The 18224-nt window shown below is 62.6% G+C and overlaps 1 protein-coding gene across 4 annotated transcripts in view; it reads right to left on the minus strand.

Annotated features, from left to right (window-relative positions):
• The window catches only part of AMZ1 (archaelysin family metallopeptidase 1), a 29796-nt gene extending 11672 nt beyond the window's left edge, over positions 1-18124 (minus strand). For 3 of the 4 annotated variants that reach the window (XM_053213667.1, XM_053213662.1, XM_053213665.1), the window contains exon 1: positions 11830-18124. The gene's annotated coding sequence lies outside the window, so the exon portion shown is untranslated. Of the gene's footprint in view, positions 1-3462; positions 3564-11829 lie in introns of those variants that run through there. The other variant, XM_053213664.1, reaches the window with a different exon arrangement.
• Positions 18125-18224: the final 100 nt, after the last annotated feature.

Raw genomic sequence — 18224 nt, forward strand, 5'->3', positions numbered from 1 at the left:
GTCGACTCCTCAGGGCCTCGAGCCGACACGCCCCCAGCCCGCCCCTCTGTGCCAGAAATTCCGGGGCCCTGCCGCTCCTTCCCACGCGAGACTCGGACCCAAACCGGGAACCTCGGGCTCCCCTCGCCGTCCCAAGAGAACCCAGTCACGAGGCACACGAGGGCCCCGGGGGCCAGAGGACCGGACACACGGCCGCGGTTTCCCAAGGAGGCTGGGGGAACCTGGGGCGCAGCCCAGGTCTCACCCCTGCGGCCCCTGCACCGGAAGGGCGGCAGGGACCGCGGGAGCTTTCGCTCACGTCGGCACAGCTCTCAAGGCGCCCCAGGCCTGAAGTTAAAACTGAGATGCGCGCGACACGAGGACAGAGTCCTGCCCCCCACACAACCCCCGACACCCACACCACTATGCCCCCACCCTCAACACACCCTCCCATACAACCCCCCCACACCCACCCTCACACCCCCCCATAAAACCCCCATACAACCCCCCACACCCCTACACCCCACCCACACACCCTCACATACAACCCCCCCCACACCCACCCCCCACACACCTACACCCTCCCATTAACACCCCCATACCACCCCACACACCCCTACATCCCCCACAAACACACCACACCCTCCCATACAACCCCCCACACCCCAATACCCCCCACACCACTACCCAGGGACAAACCCCACACACCCACACCCCTACACCCCCCCACACATACCCTCACATACAACCCCCCCCACCCCGCACACCCCTACACCCCTCCCACACCTACACCCTCCCATAAACATCCCCATACCACCTCCCACACCCCTACATCCACCACACACACACCACACACACCCTCCCATACAACCCCCCACACCCCTACACCCCCCCCACAAACCCACACCCTACCAAAAAACTCCTCCATACACCTCCCACACCCCTACATCCCCCACACACACACCACACCACTACCCATGGACAAACCCCACACACCCACACCCCTACACCGCCCCACACACACCCTCACATACAACCGCCCCACACCCACCCCCACCCCCCACACCCCTACACCCCCCCCACACCTACACCCTCCCATAAACACCCCCATACCGCCCCCACACCCCTACATCCCACACACACACACCACACCCTCCCATACAACCCCCCCACACCCACCCCCCACACCCCTACACCCCCCCGCACCCAAACTGTCCCGAAAACCCCCCCCCATACCACCCTCCACACCCCTACATCCCCCCCACACACACCACACCACTATCCAGGGACAAACCCCCCACAAACACACCCCTACACCCCCCCCACACCCACACCCTCCCATACAACACCCCCATACCACCCCCCACACCCCTACACCCCCCCACACACACCACACCCCCAGTACAAACCCCCCACACCTACACCCCTACACCCCCCACACCCTCCCATACAACCCCACACACACCCAACACACACACACCCCAGTACAAATCCTCACACCCCATACCCCCAACCCCCTCCCACACACACCCACAGCCCACCCCACCCTACCCCCACACGCCCCTACACACACCCACACTGTCATGTGGTCTCTGGAAAAGCCACCTAAGTGAGGAAACAGCAAATCACAGGTCAACAGTGTTGTTGTAAGAACAATCTTAACCTCATGGGTTCCCCATAGGACCCCAGGATACACTTTGAGAACCAGTTTTCTCTGATTCCTCTTGCCTGAGACACGTCACACCCACCGTGGTGCTCAGAGCACCCACGGGGGATACGGGTCCAGTGGCAGTCAGCGGAGCCCCACGTGCCCTGCCCTGAGCAGGGCCCCTGGCCCAGCAGCCACCTGGGGCCCAAAGAGCCTGGGAGACAGGGCCACACCGGCCCGGCCCGGCCCGGCTCCAGCTGGGGCGCGAGGGTGTTTAAGTCTCTGCGGGGCCCGGACGCCGACACATGTCTACCCAGACAGCATTTCCTCTCGAGACCCCCGTGTGGCCGCATCCACCTTCCTGGATCCCTGGGGGAAGCCCCTCCCTCCCCCACAGGGTCCCATCCGAGCCACACTGGCCTGTGAGGTGTCCGATGAGGCCACACGGCTCACGGCGGCCAGCTCCGGGTTCAAAGCCAGCCCTCGCGATGGAGCCCGAACTCTTAGGCACCGACAGTTCCCGAAGCAGAGCGGGGTGGGACCGTAGACACAAGGTGAGACCCGCCCCTCCCAAAGGCTGTTAGCACTCAGGCCTTGCCTGACCTTTCAGGCTGCTTCCCCCACCACCGGGGCGCCCAATGACCCCCTCGCCCGGGGTCTGTGTCGCCCAGAGGCTGGGAAAGGGCCTGGTACAAGCCACTTCCTCCAGTGGCGGGGGGTGGGGGGGGGGGTTAGGTCTGCCAGTGGGAAGGGCAGGCTGGTGGGCCCGGGGAGGGAGGGCAGGCTGCCCAACCCCAGGGCCCCGGCACCTGCTCCCGCGTCTGCCTGGACAGACGCCCCATCTCCGGGCAAGAAAGCACGCTCTGATTCTTGTGATTCTGAGGGCGCTTTGCAAAACCTCCGGCAGCTGCACGAGCTGCGGGCCCCAACCTTCAGTGCAGGCAGAGCGGCCCGCAGAGACACGTGTCAGGGGTGGGCTCCCGCTTCTCAGAAGGCTTGGGTTTGGGGGGGGGGGCTTAGACGGGGTGGGGGGGGCGGGAGTGGGGGGCTGTGTCTGCGCCGGGCTTCCTGTTACATTGGCCCTCGCCGGAGGGCCCTAACTTGGACTCCAGACCCCCTTCCCTTCGCGTGACCCAGGCAGGCAGGGGTCCCCGCTCCCCGCCCGGATCCGGCCGCACGCTTAACTTTGGCGTCTCTAAGTAACCCTCCCCTCCCCCCTTCTCTCCTCTGAACGCGCTGCCTCGTTTCCCGGGTGTGCGCAGCCGGCCAGCCTCCTTCTCCACCAGCCCCGGCCCCGCCCGAGGAGCAGGAGCGCGGCCCTCCCGGCGGAGGGGAGGTTCTCCGGCCCGCGCGCTCCCTTTCCACCCTCGACCCCGCCTTCCTGTTGCATGTTTGCTTGCAACGGTGACGGCCGGCGGCCCAGAGTCCGGGCCACCCTGCCGCGGGGCGCGGAAGGCCGGGAAGGGTCCCCGGCCCCTTCCCTCCCCGGACCCGCTGCGCGGCAGGGCGTCCCCTCTGCGGGGCTGGCGCGGAGCACGGAGTACGCCCTGCACCAGGCCCTCCGGGAGCGCTGCGCGCACACCCCCGCTCCTGGCCCAGGGGACCTTTGGTTCCCCCCTCCCCACCCCCTCCACCCCCTGCCGAGCGGGAGTGCGCCCGCCACCACGGCGTCCTCCGGGCTTGCGCGACCCGACCGGCGCCGCAGCGCGGCCGGGGCATTCCCACCCGACACTGCACCCTGGGCTCCCGGCCACCCGGCATGGCGGTCCCCTCCCGGTCCCCGCGTCCCGGCCTCCCCACCGCGCCTCCGTGCCCCCTAAGCGCCGCCCCCCTACCTCGCAGCCCCGCGCCCTCGGGAGCCGGCGCGCGCGGCCGGCCGAGGGCAGCGTGGGCACTTGTCGTGGGCCACGAAAATCAAGGAGGTCCCAGCATGACGTCAGCACGGGGGCCGGGACCGAGGTGGGACCGGGGGCCGGGCCGGGAGGAAGCAGCTCCCGCCGCGGGCACCACACACGCACCCGCCTCCCCCCGCCCCCACCTCGCCGCCGTCTTACCCTCCGCGGGGGCCCCCAGGGGGCGGGAGGCTGGCAGCGGCGAAAGACTCCCGGGCACGGCCAGCGACCTGCCGCCGAGTTCTGCAGAGCACGCGCGGGACGCCCGCGTGGGACGCCCGCGCTCCCAGAAATACCCGGGGGCGGCGGGGGAGGAGCGGCACAGGTGAGGGAGGTGAGGCGGCGGCGGGGCCAGGTGGGGCCCAGGTGGGGCGGCCGGCGGCTCTCGGGCAGGCCAGTTCCATCGCCGCGGCCCCAGGAGCTTCCCCTTCACGTGGCAGGTCCGCCTGAAGGGACCTAACGAGTCTTCAGGACTTTTCGGGGGGGGGGGGGGTGGGGGGGGGGAAGAGGTTCCCTGGATGCTCGGCCTTTATTCTCTCTTGCCGGTCTCTTCACGAGGCTGACAGGTGACCCCTCTTTTTGCGCCCATTTTATGGATGGAAAACCGAGGAGTGGGCAGGGGAGGCGACTGGCCCAGGCGGCAGAGCCCGGCTGGCTTCAACCCCGAGCGGCCGGGGCCCGGGCAGCCGGCTCCCGGCTCAGGGCGCTCGGTCGGGAGTGGGAGCGCTGGGATCCCTCGAGTCCCGGGAGAATCAGGGTGGCCGGCACCCCGGGAGACGAAAGGGAGGGCGGCCGGGGCCCCGCTGTTCCCCGGGAGAACGGCATCCTCGGCGCTGTGGTCCCGCCAGTCCGGCCACCACGGCCCGAGCAGTTGCCACGCGTCCTCCGGGGAAGTGGTTTGCGGCGCGCAGCTCCCGGGAGGCCACGGCCACGGGCCGTCCCCACCGGGCAGGCGGCCCCCGCGAAGCTGGAGGAGAGGTCCCTCAGCCGTCGCCCGATCGTCCTTGCCCCAGCCTCGCCGGGCCACCCCAGAGCCCCGTCACCCTGCTGGGCTGCAGAGAAGCCTTCACGAGACGCGGTAGGCGGGGCTCGCCGGCCTCTGCACTTTTTCGGCACACTTCTGGGGCCACTGCTAACGGTTTCCTCTGCCTTCTCTTCTGTAGCTCAGCATGGGGACCCAAAGTGGCACAGGACCCTGTCCTGAGTGGTCCCCACTCCTTTTTTTTTTTTTTTTTAATTTTCTTAATGTTTATTTTTGAAACAGAGAGAGTGCAGCGGGGACACGGACGGCGGGGGGCGGGGGGCGGGGGACACAGGATCCGAAGCAGGCTCCAGGCCCCGAGCCGTCAGCACAGAGCCCGACGCGGGGCTCGGACTCACAAACCGCGAGATCGTGGCCTGAGCCGAATTCGGACGCTTAACCGACCGAGCCACCCAGGCGCCCCAAGTTGTCCCCACTCCTGATCGAGAATACAGCTCAGGTCACAGGCTCCGTAGCCTTTCCTGCACCCCCGACACAGCTGCCCTTCCAAGCCCAGCCCCGGGACTCGGGTGCAGAAGGGGGGATGGTCTGGACACGCGGCAGGGCCGGCCCTGAGCGGGCCTCAGGGGACTTCCACCATCCGCCCCCCAAGAGCTTTGACGGAGGATGGGTCCTGTTTGGAGGATTCTGTAATGAAGACTTCCAAAAAGGCCAGCGAGGTGTAAGGGCCGTGTGCAGGACCGGCGGCCACCCGAGCACAGAGCCAGTGGTCAAATGTCTGGACTCAGTGCTCGGGCTACCGGACCGAACTCTCTCCTCACCTGCAGGACGGAGAGGCCAGGGACCCGGTCTGCATAGGGCAGGCCGTGGGGGTTATGTCACCTGCAGAGTGCTGGTCGGATGGGGCCACTGGGACGGTCATTCGAACCTCCGCATGTGCAGCCCCTGCGGGGGACGAGATACGCTGAACGTCCACTTGGGGGCGTGGGCCCTCAGGTGCTAGACCAGGGGCTGGATTGTGCGGTCACCTCATGTAATGCTCCGGGGGGGAGGAAGTACTGTTGTCCCATCCTACAGATGGGAAAACGGAGGCTCGGGAGCCCGGAAGTGGTCCCCAAGACAGAAACCGAGGTCCGTGTGGCTCCAAAGACGCACCATATCGTGTTCACGTGGCAACAGATGCCGCCTGGCGTGGTCACTGTGGTGCTTCCTCCTGAGCCTCTGTTTTCTCATCTGGAACGTTCTCCCCCACATGGCCCCCCACCCGCTCTGCTGCTCGGGTGGCCCTAGAGAGCTGACCCCCCATCCAGGGACCCCTCATGCTCTCCCCTCCTCGCCCGACTTGCGTCACACGACTGTGGGGGGCTGAACCCCGGTTCCCTTGCCCTTCCGTCATCGTGTGTCATAAACCCGTGTGCGGGGACCTGATGGCTCTGTCCCTGGCGCCTGAAAACAGCAGGCGTCCGTATTTGCTGGATGGAAACACACATCGTGCGGTCAAATGAGAGGGTGTCACCTTCTCGGGCTCTCTCGTTAGTGTCCAGCTGAGGTCACTCGTTCCCTCAGACGTGTCCCCACCACCTCTGAGCCGGGGCTGGGAGGTGCCTCCGGATGCCGTTAGCACCGACACGACCCGTGTTTTGGGGGCCACGTTACTGGGTCGACCCTCAGCTGCTCTCAGGCCGCCCGGCCAGGAAGTGTCGGGCTGGGCGCCCTAAGATAGCCCCAGAACGGGGGCGTGGGCCGCGGAAGCTTCCCAGGCTGCCCACCCCCAAGGGAACTGGGCCTTGTTCTGGCCAGAGTCACCTGGTCCCCTCCCAGTCACCTGGCGTGGCCTCCCGGCAGAGAGGACCTGGACCCCAGCACCCCAACCCTCAGTGCCCCTGTGAGCTGGGCGCCCCCGCCACGTGCCCGGGAAGGGCCAGGGAGGCACTGTGGAGGGGCAGGGTAGCGCTGTGGTGGCCCGGAGAGGAAGGGCATGCGGAAGGGGCAGGATGGGGAGGAGGCCTTCGGACTGGGCTTTCAGGAGGTTTCTGGGGTCTCCTGGGGACGAAGCTGTCCTACAGAGTAGCCGGCAAAGTCACATGGTGAGTGTCGAGGGGTAACTGGCCGGCGGGCAGATGGGAGGGAGGCTACTGTTCTCTCAGGATATGTGGTGTGACGGGAGAAACAGGCGACGGCGGTAGCTGAGGAGTGCAGGAGAATGTTCTAGAACGGGGTCTGGGAGAGGCCCACAGGAGGTTCCCTTCTGGCGTCGGGGCCTCCTGAGCCCCCACACGGCTGGTGCGCCAGGACCCCCCCACTGGCTGCCCAGCCCCAGCCCCCCAGCCCCCCAGCCCCGGGTTATCAGGCCTCCCTCCTGCAGTGCACTGACTTCCCGGACCTGAGTGTGGTCGTGTGCCCAATTGTGGGCTGGCCCCCCCGGGGATCCACGGGCAGCACCACGGAGAGAGCCACGGGGAGCACCACAGGGGGAACTACGGGGGGAACCATGGGGAGCTCTCCATGCAGGGTAAACTGAGCAAGCAGCACAATCCAGGCTCCCATCTGCGGGAGCCAGCCAGCCTCTATTCTGAGTCCTGACCCTGCACCGGGCTCTGGGTTAGGACCCAGAAGGCACAGTGAACAGGTGGGGAACAGGCACCCCAGGCTCCCGGAGGTCACTCTCCTGCCTCCTGGCCCCTCCGGTTGGGGGAGAAGCTTCCGCAACCACACTTTTGGGAGGAGAGGCACTCGTCCGTGGAGGCCTGCCCAGCTGACCGCTGCCGTGAGGTCTCTGTCCCCTCCCCAAGGGTCCCGTCTGGGGCTGGTGGGCAAGGGGAGCTGGCCAGAGGGAGGGAAGGGCTCCCTGAGTAAGGACCACCTTTTCTCCCGAGTCTAGGTCATGACGGCTCCTGCTGGGTCCCCACAGCCACCTGCCCAGAGCCAACTGTGGCCCCGGCCCCGGCCGCGCCCCCGAGGCGAGAGAGGTTCCTAGTGCAGAGAGGAGCCCCTGTCTGAAGGCCAGCATTATCGTTCCGGCCCCAATTTGTCCCCAAGCTGCCCTTTTCCCCTCTGGAAACCTTTATGATAAGGGGCCCCTTTGAGCCAAGTGTCGCCTCTGCTCTGGGCCGCCAGCCTCCCAGGCCGCCCGCCCACCCCTGTCTGCCCGGCCTCGTTCCGGAGAAGCAAGTGCCCCCACGGATGGCTGAGGGATGTGTCATCGTGGTCCCCAACAAAGCAAGGGAATTTTCCCTCTAAACCTTAAGAGATGACGTGGCAACAACTGTCCATTGTAGGGGCTCGAGAAAAACAGAAAACCCTGTCATCCAGCCGCCGAGAGGTCAGACATCCTCCAGGTACGTTTGGGGGCTCACACCCCACGTTCTGTCCTGCGGGCGGCTGTGTCACGTGGCACCTCCCCGCCAACAGCCAGAAAGCGCGTCCCCACCTTCTCTGTGTTGTTTTGATTCGTGGGTGATTCACCTGCTTTGGGACGTTCTGTCTTCTCCCCCAGTTTCCTTGCTAGTTTACATATAATCTGTGCTAATCTCATTTCCGTACATCTTTGCCGCACAGATATTCCATTTTCTCCCCCTCAGCACAAACCTCTACCAATAGATCCTGGCTCACGGCGCCGCACTCTGACACGCGGAGCCGCGGGCATTTGCGATTCTCACTGGGGGTGGGGGGGGGGGTCAGAGAACCGGGGACCTGAGGAACACCCCCTGGATACCCGCCGCCCCAGCCGCCCCTCGGCCGGGCAGCCGGACTAGGATACTGCCTCCTTCCAGCTGCCCAGTGAGTGCGGCCAACTGGAAATCCAGGTGAGGGAGCACCAGCTCATTCGGAAGGATCCTCACTCCGCGTGGGGCGGGGGTACCAAGTGCCGGGCCCCCCAGAACACAGAGGCAGCCTGCTGACATCCAGCCCCGGGCCGGCTGACGCTTTGGGCCACCGCCCCACCCCTGCACGCTGGGACACATTCGTCTCGGACTCCAGACCTCTCCCGTGAAGTCACCTCATTAGAGCCAATTCTAGAAATGGACACTGACGTGGGGTCCCGTCTTTTCAGCCAGACGGTCAAAGGGTACCGTCCCACCTCCGTGCTCACTGCCGTCCTCTGGCCTGGGCAGATCTGGGGTAACAGCTGTGTGGTCTGGGGACGCTCCCTCACCTCACCGCACCTGTTTCCTGGGAGTGGCTTGAATAGCGGCCCACCTGCGGCCTCAGGATGGGACCTTATTGGGAATAAAGGTCTTTGCAGATGTAATTAAGGTAAAAAGCCTCAAGATGAGATCATCCTGGATCCGAGTGGCCCTAAATCCATTGGCACATGTCCTTATAAGTGGGAGAAGAGTAGAAGACACAGGAGGAGGCCAGGTGACGTGAGAAGTTGAGACGGCAGGTGTGGCCACCAGGAGCTGGAAGAGACCGGCAGGACCCTCCCCTAGAGCCTCTGGAGACAGCATGGCCCTGTGGCACTTTGATTCGGATTTCTGGCCTCCAGAGTTGGGAGACTCAATCGCTGCTGTTCTCGAACCCCCGCGCCTCCCACGTTTCCTGGGGTTGCTTGTCAGCATTGGAAAGCTACACGGTCAGTACTTCTCAGCACTCGGGAGGCCCTTACAACATTCATTCAGCAGATGCTCAGACACCTGCTGTGTGCCCCGTGCTGGGCCACGGGGACAGGATGCTAGGCCTCTCTGTGCTCTCCTTCTGTCCACTGGCAGCAGACAAGGGGAGATAGGATGGAGAGAAGGGCCACAGGTGGCATGGACAAGGGGGCCCGGGGCAAAGAAGCAGGTCCTGCCAGCCAGAGGGACGGTGTGAACAGACCTGGAAGGCAGAACGGGCGGGGGTCAAGGGCTCAAGAGGGGAAGCAGGGTTACGTGGGGGGGGGGGGGGTCAAGTCCCTTGTAACAAAGGCAAGGGGGCCGATGGCCCAGGCAGGGGCTCTCACGTCTCTTACTAGGTCACCTGGGAACGGTAGGGGGAGGCAGGTGACGTCCAGGTGGGAGGCCTGAGCCCAGGCCCAGGCAGTGGGGGCTGCTCGATTTGGGCAGGGACGTAGATTCAAGGCCTCCCCCAGGGCGCCGGGCTCCCTGCCCGTGCCTCAGTTTCCCCAGGCCTCCTGTCTCAACGATGCTCCTGGAGCTGCTCTGTGTCTCACCGGAGGGATGGGGGAAAGCGAGGACCTGGAACCGCCTGACCGGATGCCCACCCTGTACCAGCTGGCGCTGCGTGCCCAGGGACCCCCGTCCCCTCATCTCCTGTCCGGGGCTGTCTGAGGGCCCTCTCGGGCATGGGGGGCACGGAAGACCCTGGCATGAGAGGCAGGACGGGGGGCAGGGCAGAGCAAGGCTGGGCTGCCAGAAGGGTCCGCCCTCTGCGCTCCTGATCAGTATTCACCCCAGAGAACAGCTGGTCTGGCTGGGGCCCAGGGGAGGGGCTCAGCTCAGTCACCGCCCCCCCCCCCCCCCACACAGAGGGCCCTGTCTCTGTTGCTGGGGGCAGGGGCCCCTCCCCACGAATGGGGGTCCCAGGAGCCCGGGAGGACCGCCCTGTGTCTTGTCTCTCTCTGGCACACCCCTCTCCTCTCCTGGTCTTGTGAGGTCAGGGGACCAGACGGCACGCACGCCCTCTCCTGGGGAAGCAGCCCACATGCCCTGGCAACATGCAGACTCTGGAGGTGGCCCACCTGGGCTCCAGGTAGCCACAGCCCCGCACCCGGACCCCAGCAGCGGCGGGCACAGCCCACTCTCAGGGGCCCAGAGCAGGGCGGCGGGGCGGGGGTGGTTCTGGGACCGAGCCTGCCCCGTGCTTAGCCATGACAGTGGGTGGCTCCGGACAGAGGGGCTGCTTCCCTCCGGATGTCTAAGTTCGGGTGGTCACGAGGGCTGATGGCGCTCCGGAGACCCCAAGGCAGCCCACGCTCACGGACCACTCATCTTTGGCGGGCACGGTATCCCAAAGGTTTAGGGTTTGGTGATTTGCCAGGGGGCCCACCGAGGCCACACCGTCAGGATCTGGGACGTCCTCACTCCCAGAGAGGACCTGCCGGCCCTTCCTGCACCCTACTGTCGGGGGTGTGCCTGGCCCCGCTTGCCCTATGGGGGGGACCCAGGGAGGCCCAGAGTCCAGTGGGGGCAGACCCCAGGTGTGTGGGCGGCTCTGGGCAGGCCTGTGGGAGGCCTACCTGAGGGGTCCCGGCTTTGTGGCCGGTTCGAGTCCTTGGAACCCATGGTCCAGAAGCTTCTCCAAGGAAGCACAAGAGGATGGGGTCAGTCTGGGAAGGTGGCTGGGGGAGAGTCCCAGGCGGGGCCAGAATTAGCCTGGCACGACTAAGCCTCGGGGGACGCAGTGAGCCGGTGTCACAGGGCCTTCCTGACCCATCAGGTCTGCCTCTCCCGCCCCCGAGCAGGGAGGGCTGTGGGGCGAGGCGGTTACACTGCAGGGCCCTCCCTGCTTCCTAGGCTGGGGCACCCCTGCTGCATCCACACCTGCAACCCAGCCCCAGAGCCCACAGGCAGCTGAGGGTGGGGTGCGGGCTGCTCGAGGTGTCCAGGAAGTCCCACCGCAGCTGGGGTCTTCTAGGCGGGTCCGCCGGGTGGGCTGCACACCCAGCCCACCCTGGAGGGCGCGGGAGCCTGCAGGAGCTGGAGGCCCAAGGAGCCGTGGGGTTCGGCCTGTCCCAGTGCAGAGAACGGAGCGTATACTGGGCGGGGGGGGGGGGGGGGGGATTCCTGGTGCGGCAGCCCCGGGGCCGCGGTCACCTCACCTTTAGGCGAGCACCCAGCCGCCCTGTGGCCTATTCCCAGCCACACACCCAGAGCCGGACGAAGCCATGCGCCCCAGAGAAGCTTTTCAAGGACCCCCCTTGTTCTTAAAGCCCAGCCTTCCCCCTGCAGCCCGTGAGGCCGTGGGCCACTTCGCCCACCCTGTGCCACACTCAGCAGCTGCCAGCCCACCCCTGGCCTGTCTGTCCCAGACACACACCCTCCTTCTACCTCTGGCGTCCCTTTGCCTAGAAGGCACACTGCACCCCTCAACAGGGTTCCCCCAGTGGGGCTGGAGCCCCCACCCCATGCAGGGCGCGAGCTCTGGCCGCCATCCCGGCTGTCCTCTGCACCTGCTCCTGCCTGCCTCCTTTCCTCCCGGTCCCGGCTCTGGTCCCTTCCACTGCACACGCCCGCCCGCCCCCGCCCACCCCTGTCCGCACCCCCATGTGCCCCCGTCTGCCCCCCATCCGCCCCTGTCCACCCGTCTGCTGGAAGACATCTGCTCCGCACTTAGCTCTCACACCCAACAACTACTTCTCCCCACAAGCCCTCCTCACGCGCACTCACCTGGGCAGTGGCTGTCTTCCGCCCGGAAAGATGCTACGAGCTGGGGAGCTGCGGCCACCTCTGTCTCGCTCCCGTCAGTGTCCAGCGCGATGTTCAGCTCCTAGCAAGCGCCCGGCCAGGGTGGCTGTGATGCCACGCACACGGCAGTGTGGAAACCCCGTCCCTGCACACACCCCGCCCGTGCCTAGTACCCCGAGCACCCCCACGTGGACACACCCGCCTCCATTCGCACATACGCACGGTGCCCGCCGGGGCCCAGGGCCCTCCCCGCCCGCTGCCCGGAGCCCTGGCTCCCCCCCGCCACCCACGGGTCACACACACAGAGCCAGGCGTGCGTGCTCGCTCCTGCCATCCCCGCCACCCTCACTGCAACAGGCGCCCGGGCTGCTGTTGGCCGCCTCTGCCTCTGCCTGCCGGCGTGTTTGCCAAGCAGTTTCCATGGCGACACATCTCGGCTCTGCCGGGAACAGACAAGTGCAGCGAAGACAGTCTCCGTGGAGGGGACGAGGCTCGAGGTCTCCGCCCTCGGGCTCCAGGCAGGCACGGAGGGTGTGCTCCCGTGAGCCTCCGTCCCGAGTGAGGCTTGCACCCTGAGAAGGAGGTTCGGGACTTCCTCTTGGAACATGCTACCAGAGCTGACTTAGGTCATTCAGTCATTCGACAAACCTTCCATGCTGGCTGCCTCAGGCAGGGGCCTGGCTCACCAAGGGCTCACGGGCCGTGGCCTGAGACCGGACCATCGTCCCCACTGGCCTGCTGAAGGCCCATCCTAGGCAGCTCAGTAACTCCCTGGGCACCAAGGCCCAGCCTCCCACCCTCCCGGAGCCTGGCCCCACAGGGCAAGTGTTCTGGGGCCCCCGCTGTGGAAGAGCAACTGCAAACCCCAATTCCCCACCCCCCCTCCGAACCACCCGTGCGCTTTGTAGAAACTCCTGTCAAGAGGTGAAGCCTGGAGCCCATCCTCGAATCTGAGCCTGTCTCATGACTTGCGTTGGCCAATAGGAGGTGACACAAGTGAGGCGCCTGGGGGCTCAGTTGGCTAAGCGTCCGACCCTTAATTTCAGCCCAGGTCATGATCTCATGGTTGTGGGATCGAGCCCCGTGGGGGGCTCTGCGCTGGGCGAGGAGTCTGCTTGGGGATCTCCCTCTGCCCCTCCCCTGCTCGTGCTCACTCTGTGTCTCAAAAGAAAAAGAAAAAAAGTGACAGATGTGACACCATGCCAGTTCTGATCTCAGGCCCCGAGGGAGGTGTGGGCTTCTGCCTGTTCTCTTGGCCTGTGGCGGCAGCAGGAAGGTGAGCCAGGGCCGGCCTTCTGGAAGGTGAGAGAACAAAGGGGGCCTGTGCCACCCCAGTGGAGACCACCCTAGAACAGCAAGCCCCCAGCCAACTCACTTGCTGACCCCAGATGCAGGACAGCAAGCCCAGAGAAGCAGCACTGCCTGGCTGCCGGCACCCCTAGACTTCAGACGCTGTGAAACGCAGTTGTTTGAAGTCACTGGCCTGAGACGATTTGTTACAGAGCAGAAGCTGATACGCCCTCTTCCCAGGGCCCTGGCCAATAGTCATCCGATCTCACGCGATCAGCAAGTGCTGAGCGCCCAGAAGCTCACCCGGGGTGTGCAGGCTGCACACAGACCTACTAGTGCCAGCACCCCACTGGAACCTATGGATGGAGACACAGTATGGGGCCCATCTCTGTTCCAGGAGCCCACAGCACACAGAGGGCAGCATTATCGGTCCCAGCTTACAGGCCAGAGGGCGGGTGACCCGTGGCTGTGGCAGCAGGGGACATGGCCACAGAACCTGGCGGGATCAGAGCTTCCACGCTCTGCTTTTCTCCCCGTGGACCCCCGTTCGGAGACATTTCACTTCCTGGGTAAGTGCATGTTAGTGGGTCACAGTTGGTGAGAGATCTCAGTCTCTGTCCAGTGAGGACTGTGGTTCAGAGCTCCTGCCCTGTGGGGTATCTGCCCTCCCTCCCTGAGCAAGGCCCCTCTGGGATGGCTGGTCAGCACTTCTGTGCTCCTACACAGAGTGGGAAGTACACTGTCCCGCACCTCTCATTGTCTGAAGTGAGATGGGCGGCCCAGATAAGCTAGCCTGCTCCCACTGGGAAGAGAAATCTGCCCAGCAACACTGCTGACGGTCAGCTGTTGCACTTTGATTGGACGTACCAGCCAATGTCCATTCTGATTGGCTGGCATCCTTTTGTCCAGCCGGCATTTGTCAATACCCGCCAATACCTGTTGGGTGGCCGCATGGGGATCAGAGGGCAGAAGTCAGGGTCAGTTCTGACCACAGTCGGGTGTATCACAGAGGACCCACATCATCTTCAGCTGTAAATGTGAAGAGCTGCACTCCTTAGTAATGAATCTGAATTAGGCCGGCCCCTCTATCCTGCAGAGAGACAAGAGTGGCCTGGTGCTAAGCGACGCAGTCTCAAAACGAGAAATTTCCTGAGAAGTCAGAGCACCGATTCAAGGCCAGGGACGCATCACCTGGGTGGGGCTCCCTGGTCCAACCAGGGAACTTGGGTTGAGGGGGGTCCCCACCGAACTCCTCCCTAGGAGAGCTCCCTTTCATCCTCGGCCTCCAGGAATCCCCACATACAAGTGTTCGAGAGCCAGTGATCAGCACAGTGAATGACCAAGAACAGGCAGAAGCGATATGCCACAGGCACCCGGATAGGCTTGGGTGCTGGAACTGTTAACATCGTGGAAGATGGCGGCTGGCTGGTCCCTTCACCCTCAGCCTTCCTACAATCCCAAGTCCCGCATTGTTGGGCTCGGCCACATGACTCCAGATGACTGAAGCCCGGACCACGGAACATGCATAATAACATGTGCCTTCCGGGCCCCACCTGTACAATCCTCCTGTTTGACCTTTCATGCTCTCATCTGCATGCCTGGCATGGACCCAAAGCTACAGGAGCCTTAGGAGCCATGGGCTGATGGGCAGAAGGCACCAGAACAAGGGGCCCAGGTCCCATTTCACCTCTTGGAGGGAGCTGCCAGGAGAGAAATGCGTGCAGGGCACCACTCTGTGGGCCATGAACGAGCTTGTGGGAGTTTCGACCAGGACGTCTGGAGGTGCGTGATCAGTGGCTAGTGTTACCGCAGACACAGACTATAAAACAACTAAGCTTGCTGTGTTTGAAGAAGCAAAAGCTTGAAAATATCAGCACACAGCAGGAAGCTATATAAAATGATGACAAATTTTCAAAAAGCAGACAGAATGGAACACAGAGAAACCAATACACAGGATGTGTGAAGGAAACCGTGAGATCTGGTATTTGCTGGAGCTCTAGGGTAAGTGACATAGTGAGACGGAGTCAAGATCAAGGACCATATCTGAAAGTCTGAAAGGACAGGGGCTGAGAACCTGCCAGAACTGATGGGAAAAAAATTCAGATTCAACAATCCCAGGGAGTCCCAAGAAAAAACAAACAAACAAATAACAGAAAACCTCACCTACACATGATAGTAAAATTGCAGAAGACCGGAGGAGAGAAATTTTAAGAGCAGCCAGAGAGGAAAGACGGGTTACCTCCAGCAACAGCAATGAGGCTGACAGTGACCAGTGGCCACGGAAGGCAGGGAACAGGGGGATGTGCTCTGTGGACAACAGCTGCAAGAAAGTAACTGACAGATCAGAGTCTACGCTTGGTATCCGTGTATTCCAATATGGCATCTTAAGACTAACCAAAACTGGGGCGCCTGGGGGCACAATCGGTTGAGCCTCAGACTTCGGCTCAGGTCATGATCTCACACCTCGTGAGTTCGAGCCCCCTGTCGGGCTCTGTGCCGACAGCTCAGAGCCCGGGGCCTGCTTCGGACTCTGTGTCTCCCTCTCTCTCTGACCCTCCCCCGCTCATGTTCTCTCTCTTTCAAAAATAAACATTACAAACAAACAAAAAGGCTAACCAAAACTGCTATTCGTATCACCAGACTCTCCTGCGGTGTCAAAATGCAGGCTCGTGGGCCCTGCTGCAGACCGCCTGCCCAAGCGGAAACGGACGGAGGGCCCTGAGACCTAGCCACGGCCAGGGGACCCTTAGAGCCTCCTGTTGGTGACGTTAGAGGGTGTGGAGTAAGGTAGGGCTTTGCAAGACATTGTGCTGGACAGGCGGATGGGCGCCAAAGGCTCTGGTGTGCAGCCTGCTGGCAATGGGGAGCCACGGCAGCTTCTAGGTAGGGAAGGGACGACCAGGTTTAGACAGATCATTCTGCCAGCCAAAGACAACAGACTGGAGGCAGGGAAGGTGGGTGGAAGGAAACCCATTAAAAACTGGCTGCAGGAGCCCACAAGACAGGCAGTGGACGCAACGAAGCGTCATGATGTCACAAGTGCAGTGTCCTTGCCCCATCACGACACAGCCGACCCGCTGGCAGTGGACATGCAGGTTCAGGACTCAGAAGTCTGGGCAGAAGTCCTGAGCTTGTCAGCGGGAGGGTGCTGTGTGAAGCCAGGGAAAGGATGTGGGCAGAGCAGGTGGGGGAGAGCAGGCCAATCCACACAACCGCAGGGACACAGCAGGTCAAGAACACGGAGTAAAGCAAGAAGCTAACATGTCAACCACCTTCTTGGTGAACGACACACCATGTCTCTGTCAGCTCTCAACAGCCTGGTGGAGCCCATCTATAACCCAGTGGGGTCCCAGGACCCTCCCGGGGTGCAGCGGCCTGCAGTGGTGGGGCCAGGACCTGGCCAGTGTCCCTCGGTGAAGGAGGCGAAGGGTGGAATCCATCAGGGCTGAACCATGAATGTAAAGTCTGCCCAAGACAGCACCAGCTGCTGTCCACGGAACTGCCCAGAACAGGTCGCCCGGCCCTCCATACACGTTTCTCTCCCTCCACCGGTGTCTCTGAAGGGCACAGGCTTTCCAGAGGCCGTGGGGCCTTCACCTCTGGGGTGAACACTGGGTGTGACAAGTTTTACCAAATGCTTTTCCTGCACCTGTCGACACGAGCATGGGATTTTTCTCCATTAGCCTGTGGATGTGACGGCTTGCACGAACGGACGTTCAAATGCCGAGCCAGCCTTGCACGCCTGGGACGAATCCCACTGCTTGTGGTGCACAACTCGTCTTCTACGTTGTTGGGTTCGATTTGCTAACATTTTGACGACACCTACCATCTATGTTCATGAGACATTGGTCTCTAGCGTTTTCTTGGAAGATGTCTGGTTTGGGTGTCAGGGTGACGCTGGCCTCGTAGAACTAGCAGGAAGCGTTCCCTCTGCTCCGCCCTCTGGAAGAGATGGCAGGGAAGGACCTCTTCAAGGGTCTGGTAGAGTTCACCAGCACACGCATCTGGGCCTGGTGCTGTCTGGGAAAGTTACGAATTATTGACTTCATTTCCTTAACTAAAGGCTTATTTATTTCTTCTTGTGTGACTTTTGGCAACTTGTTTCTTTCAAGGAATCGGTCTGTCTCATCTAGGTCACCCAACCTGTGGGCCCAAAGCTGTTCACAATATTCCTTCACTATTCCTTTATTTTTTCAATTTCCATGGGACCTGCAGTGAGGGGCCTTTTCATTGCTGCTATTAGTGATTTGTATCCCCTCTCTTTCAGTCAGACTGGCTAGAGGCTTATCAATTTTATTGATCTCTTCAAATAATGTTTTTGGTTTGGATGATTTTTTCTTTTGACTTCATTCTCAATTTTAACTGATTTTGGTTCTAATTTTTATTGTCCTGCTTTAGACTTAATTGGATCTTCTTCTTCTAGTCACCTAAGGTAGAAACCTATTGATTGCAGATGTTCCCTCTTTCCTAATCTCTGCATTCAATGCTGTAAACTCAGAGGGCTGAGCACTGCTTCATCCCACAAACCTTGATAAGCTGTATTTTCACTTTTATTTCGTCGGAAATATTTCTAAATTCCATCTGCAGTGTCTTCTTTGACCACGCCGGCTGCTTTAGAACACCAGGACACTTACCGCCGGGAGGCCAACGGGAGAATCTCCATCTTACAGATGACAAAACAGGTTCTAAGAGGAAGTGACGAGCCCAGGGTCACCCAGCCCAGAGACGGCAGAGCTAGGACTGGTGCAGCCGTGTGGCCCCCTGGGTACTGGCCTGGTGTCGCCACCAGCAGCTCTTCCTGCCTGCTCAGTAGAGACAGCAGACTCTGAATCACTACAACCTGACAGCGATCCCGGGGGTTCAGAGGCTGGGAACCTGGCCTCGATCCGACCCGGGGTCACTATCACAAGGGGCCGGAACCCAGGGCTGAATGCTCTCCTGCCCAAGCCACTGTCTCACTGACACCTGGGCACCCCTGGGGCACAGTGGGGTCCAAGTGGAGACCCCCAACACGTACTCCCATGAAGCACACGCCTGTCCGGCCAAGAAATCCCTCCTCAGTCGCTTCTCCAGAGCCCCCTGGGTCT

The sequence above is a fragment of the Acinonyx jubatus genome, chromosome E3 (assembly GCF_027475565.1).
Source record: "Acinonyx jubatus isolate Ajub_Pintada_27869175 chromosome E3, VMU_Ajub_asm_v1.0, whole genome shotgun sequence".
NCBI lineage: Eukaryota > Metazoa > Chordata > Mammalia > Carnivora > Felidae > Acinonyx > Acinonyx jubatus.